The sequence below is a fragment of the Cygnus atratus genome, chromosome 3 (assembly GCF_013377495.2).
Source record: "Cygnus atratus isolate AKBS03 ecotype Queensland, Australia chromosome 3, CAtr_DNAZoo_HiC_assembly, whole genome shotgun sequence".
Taxonomy (NCBI): Eukaryota; Metazoa; Chordata; class Aves; order Anseriformes; family Anatidae; genus Cygnus; species Cygnus atratus.
In genome coordinates, this window is record NC_066364.1 from 97,117,745 (window position 1) to 97,127,507 (window position 9,763).

Genomic DNA, 9,763 nt, shown 5'->3' on the forward strand with positions numbered 1-9,763 from the left:
GGGTATGCAAACTATTGCACATTCCAGCCCCTGTAACGTACACTTACTGTGGTCACTCCTCTCCCCAAATGGAGGGAGCATTGGAGTTGCTACATGCCTTAGATATTGATCACTTCTCCACTAAGGATGGAGCAGGAAAGGGTGACATGGAGGAAAAACTTAAAAAAAAAAAAAAAGGGGGGGTGGGGGGGGGGGAGGGGGGAGGAAAAGAAACAACTCATTAGCTGAGGCCACAACAACATTCCCTGGGCTCTGCTTGGGTAGATGGCAGGGGCAGCAGCTAGGACTGCAAGCAAGCAGAAGGTACACGTCCCAGTCTATGGCAAGGAAGGCTCAAATTCCAGCTGAGGAAATGCACTCACATCTCTGCTATTCGTTATGCTGCCAACTGCCTTAACACTCGCTCCTGGCCACTACATTTTCTCAGTGAAGAGCGAACGAGGAAGAAGGCAGCCATTGACACAGCCTGATCAGGTAGATGTAAAGCAGCGAGGGCAATCTCCACCTGGTAACCCACCATACAAGTGCACATTATTTCCCTCCTCCCTCTGCTCTTCCTTCTCTCTGACAAAATCTGAAATATCACAATTTTTGCAAAGATAATTTGAGAATGACAGAAGGAATCACTAGGTAGGTATATTTGAATGGCCATGTGCATACCACTACTTGACTTTATGAACAAAACGTAAAGATGAAAATACTGACTTGCTCACACTGTCTCTGGTCACTGTCTTTATAAAACAGGTAATAAAAGAAATATCCATACAAAATATGAAATGTCCATACAGAATATAAAATACTAAATACAATGGATTAATATTCTATTCTGATAGGAAAGCATCAAGTGTTGTAGAAAAAAAATATATTGTAGTCAAAGGGTGTCTATCTCCCATATTATCACTGCTTTTCAGTAGAATCTCTAATAACCATTTTTTTCTAGGTCTCTGTGTCCTTGTTCACAGCACTCTTCATCCTGTGAGCTATGTTGCTGAGATCCTACCAAGCCTGTAACAGCTGATCTGGTTCACGTTTAATTTCACTTGAATGGTTATAAAAATCCTGCAGGGTTTCTAACAAAGGTCACCACAGTGTATACAAATGAGCAGCTCTTTGTATGCTTTCATCATGTAAGACAAACAATATGAATTGCCAATTAAAAACAGTTAATGTGAACCTAGGTATTATATATAAGCCAAAGAAGCCTTTTATATAATCTGATCCCAGCTAGTCAGTAACTTCATTATGCAGGGAAACATGAGCTGGAATACTCAGATTTTTCGGGCTAGTCTACAGTTTCACATATACAGACATTTGCATGCACTCTGTTCTGGGCTAAGTCCACTCAAGTACACTGTTATTCTGCAAACAGAATTCAACAGAGCTGCCGACATAAACACAAAAATCAAAATATGAATTCATGATACAATGATATCGGTCATTTAAAAAAAAAAAAAAAAAAGGCAAGAGCAAGTAGACTCCAGAAATTTCTACCAGATAGATTAAAACAGATGATTATAAACAAGATTCTAGTTTTAGCAATTTAGAAGTGCTTAAAAATTCAAACTTTATTCCTGGTTCTAATTCCTGTTGCATTGGAGTTGATCATCAAGTACACTTCAATTCCAAATGAGAATCTGAGAAGGATCTCAAGGTAGTCGAGTGTTGACAGGGTGGTGGGATAAGGTGTTAACAAGTTGTTTAGTAAATACAATCAAATTTCTTATGTTAATGAAACTCAACTGATTGAAAACTTATTTATCTTTTATCTTTGCTATTACAGAAGTTTAAGCTTCTCTGGTCTCTTATCTTCCACATCATCCCTCTTCAGAGTAGCAGTTGCTTGCATGAACACAAATACTTCAAAGGCTTAAACTCTCGAAGAAAAGGTAGAAAGCTTTCAGGCATCTCCAACATATTCTAACAGAAGAAATGCCCACTCAACTGTAGCTCCTTCTACTCCTAGGTAGTCAAAATAATAAAGAAAGAATCTAAATAATGACAGTATTAATCACAAGTAGCATTCTTTGCAATGATTGGATTCTTTCTTTGCCAGTCTGGATAACACAGGTAAATATTTCACTGTATCAGGTTGTATGTCCTGCCAGGTTTGTAATTGAAGTGGCCTGGAAGTTTTAATATTTTAGAGTGGCACAAATGAGTCATAGTCTTGACTGCCTCTGTTGAGCATAAATTATGTCTTACTTTGTCTTAACAGAAGTCCAATATAGAACTATAGCAAAGAGTTTGTGTCCTGTGTTGACCCTACTATAGTGTTAACAGGATTTGTCCTATATTCAAGGAAACTTTTGTCTATGCTCTATTGAGAAATTTGATTCCCGCGAGTTTCTTGTAAATCCATCTAGACTGAGTAACTTGAGTTGCTAAATCACTGGCAAACAAGTTATGTATTGGGCAGCCAGTGGATTGCTGGTCTTGTTGGACGAGGTTCTTCTCATCTTTGTCCTTGTGTAATTTCCAGACATCAATTTTTCATTATCAACAACACAATTAGTGCTCAGAAGTGGTACAAATGAATCAGTGCACAACCAGCTAAACCGCTATGAATAACAATGGCTCTGTAGTTTCCTTAGAAAACTGGACAAAATCTTTCCTTGAAGGTGAAGGACAAAGCAAGTTGGATTTTTATTCCCAGTGATATCAATATTTGAAAACTCCAGTTTACTAAGTACATATCATTCATTTACTGTAATCATTTCCATGAACAGGATCAGAGAGCACTCAGTTTTCGCCTCACACAAAAGGTGGAGATGAGGCAATAGGTGATAATTGCAGTGATACATTTTTAAATTGCTAACTTCCTTCTGATCAACTTTTGTCAATTTACAAATCTCACTCACACAAGTGCCTCCCACCTCCTGCCCGAACTTCCTTTTACACAATTTTGAGTGGAAGACACTTGGCTTGTAAACCTCCTATTTATTTGCTATTCTGCTATTCCTTTACTCCTTGAATGGCCAAATATGTCAGGCACAACCCTGTAAGAGGGGGCATTTGAAGGCCAAATCAAAGTTAATTGAATTAACAATGTTGTCAGAAGGATAGATTTTATTGTACATTTGATTGGTGGCGTTTGTTCCTTTTTTGTTTTTAAAGCCACACATCCTGGAGTCAAGTACTAAAAATAAAAAGGAGGAATGAGATTATGTAAATCATTATTTACGGCCATCATGAGTGTGGAGAAGCAGCTCAGTGTAAAAGCTCAAGAGATTAAAAATTGAATAATTTCTGAAAATTTATTCAGATTGCGTAGCAGGGTATTTGAGGTTGCCAATGCCAGCCTCTCCCTGGGCTGCCTTGCAGCCACTGGAAGCAACTTAAGATTCACAGCAGGAAGCAGACCCAGGCTCCCAGCAGTTTCATCCTATCAAAGAACATTCTCATAAATAAGCGGTCGGACATCGGTGAGGACTCGTGAATCAGGAAAGGTACTTCGCATCACCGATAAACAGTGGCCAACCTGACAGTAGATTATTAGCCCTTAAATGCTGTTATTAGCCATGACGATAAGGGGATTGCCCAGAAAGCACAAAGCCCAGGAGGAGCAGAAAGGCACGGCCCAGGTGATTAGGCAGACATCACAGAGGGCTCTCCCATCTGTCTTGTCACAGCAAGTGCTCGCTGTGTTTATACTACAGAATGGGCTCCATTGGAAACAGATTTCAAATTACCATATCCCTCTTGGTAAGCTGTATTCTGGTACGGCAGTGTTTACATATATGCATAAATGTAGTCAGTGAGTCATCGACACTCATCTGCCATTTAGTACATTCATAGCATGAAAGGAGAGACCTGGACATGAGTACCTGGTCTAACACTGGCTTTTTTTGAAAAAGGTTTTCCTTAAGAATTAAAAAAGAAAAAAAAAAAAAAAAAAAAAAAGGAAATTTAATCCCCACAACTCACAACTCTGAAGAACAAAGCATTAGGAGTAAACTCAATTCTCTCTCTCTCTTTTCTTTTTAAAGTGGGAATACCAACACACAATAGCTAAGTGCTTTACTTGTGGTCAGGCAGAAATATCAGGAAGGCAACTAATCCAACAGCTTTCAAGCTACCCTCATGTTTCACCTGTTTCCCCCCCACTCTCCAAAAAAATAAAAATCAAGGAGTACCTTCTTGTTTTTAACCTAGTGTACATATGTTTACAGAAATGCAGATTTCTTTAGGGAAGAGATTGTGTGGGCTGTACCACCCAGACGCACCCAGAATTTCTCTTCTCATGAATTTGTACCCAACTCACAAAGACCTTGTCCACATTACCACGCAAACCCTTCCCAAAGCCTAGTCATGGAAGGGTTCCACACCTCTCTCTCAGAAGACTCTCAGGCGAATCTTTCCCTCTGGAAAGATAAAATGCATGCCAATTCTTTATTGGTGATATGTTAGAGGAAATAAAATGAACTTGCTGTATTGGTCTGTACATCATAGTCAGGATCAATTTACACTGCTCATGAAACACGTGCCAGGATGACAGCTTCACTGAATGAGTTGCAACAATTAGCATTATTAATTACAATAGCTTTTGTTCTTCCTTCATGAAATGATGGAAAGAGATTCTGACAAGGTCAGACAACATTTTTTGGTTAATTAGTAGAACTCCTGGAACTTCCTATTTGTCTGAGGTGGGTGATGAGCTCTGATACATCACAACCTACGTTGCTTTTTCACTTTACTCAGCAAGACAATGGTGCAGTTTGGGCACAGTCGTTTGCATAGACCTGTTTCTGAAAATACGTACACACAAAACTAATTTCTGTGGATTTAAGATTAAGTGACAAAAAACAGACTCCAGCTAAAATTTTACAGTGTTCACATAAGAATAACACCAGTATAACTAAAAAAAAAAAACGTGAAATCAGAACCTTAACGTCTGCACAATTTAGGATTTTTATTAAACTATGCAAGTCAGGCAGCTGTCATTGCTCACGACTGTTAGCATACACATTGCTGGCAAACTGGGACATTTTCAGTACATCTCACTCACTCCAGAGCAAAGACTGACATCTCAGCGCAGACCTGGCCTTATCAATCACTCCACAGAGGGCACTTCTTCCCTTCTGCCCTGCATTTGGGTGAGGACTTGCAGCAGCAGGGAAGGCCAGACAGCTGGCTGGTGACTACTGCAGTGAAGTGAACTCTGCCCTCCAACTGGTCATGCAGAAATGCCATAGTTCAGATGTCTCCAGACAGATTGTTCCCTCCAGACTTGTGTTAAATACAGAAACACACCGCAGATGCACAGTCAGTCCAACAGTTGATTATTACTTCTCAGATACACCGTATTTCTCTCCCAGCACCCTCCTGGTACTGGCTCCGATCAATTTGCTGCAGTCAGCCAAGACAGACCTGCTGATTCAGCTGAAAAAACACCCTAGCAAAATGAAAGCTTTAACTAGATAAACTTATTACCTGATGTAAAGAACGAAGATGGAAGCAGCAACAAGAAGCAGAGAGAGCCTGCTTCAGCAACAACACGCAGCTAGACAGCCTTAAGTGAAGTGTGCAACTGTACCCTGAAGGCTCACCCATCACCTTTGGCAGAGGCCAGCCATTCACATACCTTTCAGTGTATATTCACCAGTCTCTACTAGTTCAACTGCTACTCATTGGTTTTGCCCTGTAGTTAAAAGCTGTGCATTAAGCACCGACACTTACTGATTTCAATTTAACTGCATATCTAAATTTAGTACTGCTAGGGAGCAGGGAACAGACCTATAAGACAGAGTACCAGCAAGTGAAATACCTAAACTATTGAGAAATAAATTTTAAATCACCCAATCCAAACCTTTATCTTCTCTGGAGATATTTAGTCATCACTGATACCCATTAAAAACTCCACAAAATGGCTTTTATTAGTCAGATTTTTGAAAGACTTCATCAGTCTCAAATCTAAGGGAATATGGTTTAAAAAAATCAAAAAAAAAATCAAAGGACTGTGACATGGCTATAGCCTGTTTTATTTCTATGCAATGGAAGTAATGCAGCATCTCTTGGACTGCTGTACTAGGTCAACTGTTTCAGTACTGACAAAAGGGAAAAACAACAACAACAAAAACACCTTTTTACTACAGTTAAGCATCCAGCAGACTCAAGAGCTTAAGTGACCTCCATGGGCTCTCTCTAGCCCAGGAAAGATTTCCTCTTGAAGTTCAGTGACCCCCTTCTTACCTTGTCTGAGATCCCTGGATCGAGAGGTTGAGGTTAACTGGAAGTTCCATTAACAACGTGTCCTTAAATTGGACAGCATTAGAGATGGGCAAGCAAGAGGTAGATCAAGACTTTATCCTAAAAGCAAATAAGCACACCAGGGAGGTACGCCCTATTTCTCAGCGCTAAGCTGACAAGCATCAGAGTAAGGCAACTTTCTGGAAGTATGCAGGTACAGCAACAGGGATGGCTGACTCGAGACAGCTCACTGAAATAGATGCAGTCTGTGACTTCAGCGGTGAGTTTGAGCAGTTGCTGTTTGTTTGTCAGGGAGATGTCCCTGGGAACACAAAAGAACATAAGCTATCCAGGGTCACTACTAAGACAGAAAACTTCCCTGCAACAGAAAACAGCACCTGGGTTTCAAATTCACATAGATAGAAGGTAACTGCAACACTGCGTAACATATCTTGTAAGAAAAGCAACGTAACACTTGTTTTCCACTTGCTTTTAAGAAGTGCTTTGATCTCTATCACTCTCTATGCCTTGGAGATTAATAGGACAAGGATTTGGATAAGTCTCCTCTGGCTTAGCATCCAAGCTTGTGTCCTTGGAGGCATCTATGTGGGTGAAGCAAGAGCAACTCTAATAGTGCTGGATGCTGGGTTATAGCAGTCAAGCACAGAGAACTACCAGTTCTCAACCCAGGACTGCTTTGTGAGCTGGCAAGGCTCCTAAATCCACTCCTTCCTCTCTCCCTTACTTGTCCTACCCCACTGCTGGACTTGGACAATGCAGATACCTGACTACACCTGCGCTGCCACAAAAGGAAGTGTCGTAAGAAGATGCTGCTGAGAACCAAAAGGGCACGTGTATAAATATGCTGACCAAGGAGACAACAAAGCACCATAAGCCAGCAGAAGGAAGACAGAAAAAAAAAATACAGCTCTTCCAAAGGCAAAATGCTTCCATACCAAGGTATCATTCCCTCCATGCACACATACATATACCCACTTATACATACACACACCTGTGCACGTTTTCTTTTCAGGATGTACAAGGCAGCATCACATGCCTTTAAGAAGCTGCTAAACTTCAAGACTACTGCTGAAACAAGTTGTCAACTAGGAGAGAAATGTGCTTAATAGGCAGAGTTAAGAAAAAAAATAATATATAGACTTCAAGTTATTCTTGACAATTTTTCCAGCTGAAGGTACCTTCTGAGGACAAAACCAAAAAACAGTTTTTTCCTTTAGTCATTCCAGGTATTATACTAATCCTCCTGGCCCAATCCAGCTTGAAAGACAACAGGAATTTCACAAGATTACTACTACATCCTCTTGCGTTTCATATATACCTATTCTGCACCCCACCCCCCAAAACACTAATTACAGATTTATTATTTAAATCTACACATATTTCTAGCTTATTTAGCAAGAACAGACCTTGTCTGAAAACCTTAGGTGACAATTAATAGTCACGGTAGCCAGGCATAGTAATACATCTGGTTCTATGTGCAGGGACACCTCCCACCAGACCAGGCTGCCCAAAGCCCCATCCAGCCTGGCCTTGAGCACCTCCAGGGATGGGGCATCCACAGCTTCTCTGGGCAGCCTGTGCCAGGGCCTCACTGCCCTCTGAGTGAAGAATTTCTTCGTAATGTCCAATCTAAATCTACCCCTTTTTAGTTTAAAGCTGTTACCCCTTGTCCTATCACTACATGCCCTTGTAAAAACTCTCTCCCTGTCTTTCTAGAAGAAGCAGCCCCCCTTTAGGCATAGGAAGGCTGCTGTAAGGTCTCCCTGGGGCCTTCTCTTCTCCAGGCTGAACAACCCCAACTCCCTCAGCCTGTCTTCATAGGAGAGGTGCTCCCGTCCTCTGAACATCTTTGTGGTCCACCTCTGGACTTGTTCCAACAGGTCCACATCCTTCTTGTGCTGGCAGCCCCAGAGCTGAACGCAGCACTCCAGGTGGGGTCTCACAAGAGCAGAGGGGGAGAATCCCCTCCCTCGCCCTGCTGGCCACGCTGCTTTTGATGAAGCACAGACACAGTTGGCTTTCTGGGCTGCAAGCACACGCTGCCAGTTCACGTTCCTTGTTTTGCACCGTCCCTTCAGGCACTTATATACATAACATTCCTGACTGGCACATTCAGCATAGAGCTCTAGAGCTACTGTACTTTCTATACATATTTATAGCCCACAAATGTTCATATTAACATCATTTAAAAGAGATGTTAAGAATACAATGCAATTCTTTCAGATCTTACCCATTCCTTTTATATGTAAAACTAAATTTGTGATATCAGTAAAGAAATTCATTTTAAAATTTATGTCTATATTTAAAGGACCATTAAACTTGCTTCTAGACCTGCCCAACTCCTGTACAGTTTCAGAGGATTTAAATCCAAGATATATATATATACACTTATTATCAAATTAAAACAAACAAACAAACAAACAAACACACCTTAGCTAAATTAAGGCATTTCAGTCCTCAGGTAAAATGAGTGCATATTCAAGGAGAAAGGAAAGGGAAGTCCAAGACGTGAATTTCAGGGAAACATTTATGAAAAACACTCAAGTGATCTTGGCAGATTATACTCTAAACTCTGGAGAAAGTTATAATTTTAAATGGGAAAAACTCCTTTCCTACCTCTTGTTAAGGATCCACATTGGCTTGAGCAAGAGATTGGCTGGGTATCTAGAAATGACACTTTCTGATATGCCTGAGCACAGGTTTGCAAGGATGCGTTTTCTCCAGCTTTAAGAGATTTTCTCCACGTCTGAGAAAGTCTGGTTACATCATCCCTGGGGAAGTCAGCTTAAATTCTAGCCCCTGATTACTATTGGCTTAATGCAGGACTGCATGTATTATGGATGTTTCCAAACTCATCTGAGTTTGATAATCAGCTCCACCCTTCCTCATCCCAAGAATTTATCAAAGCTAGATGAAAGTGTATCTTAATTATAAAGACTAAATAATGACATAGCTAGTATTTGCCTGCATAAGCTTTTCAGTTTGAACTCTTAGCAGCAGTCTCAAGACCAACGACTAGCCACTGAATATTTTCCTACTTTTGCCAGTGAGCAGGAGACCTGAATCATCTGCCATTATTAGTGTGCAGTACCCATAGTGATCAAGTTACTGCTTTGTTTATTGAGAAATGTTACGGAGATTTAACTTGGGCCCATATCACAGAAGTACTTCATAGAAGATGTGTGACAAAGGATCAAGTACAGGCACCAGAAACAGGAGTCAAGCAAGATAACCTCTCTATTTCTATTAATAGTAAAGGATCACATTTACCCTTGATAGTTTCAACAGCTTTCTGTACGTTGCTGCAGCTCTAACACCCTTCCTCACTTCTTGTCGGGTATTTTGAGTCATTAATTTCTATGAAAAAATTTGGTTGCCGTTTGCCAAGCGTATTACACCCTGCGTTAGGAATAAAAATACATATTTAAAAACAAAAACACAGCCAAAATCAACCTCAGTATAAAACTGACATAACCTAAAACACTGTACTTGCTTAAATGGCAGTTTAATAACAGGTTCAGGGTCCTGCCTGATCAGCATGCACATCTAACCTGCA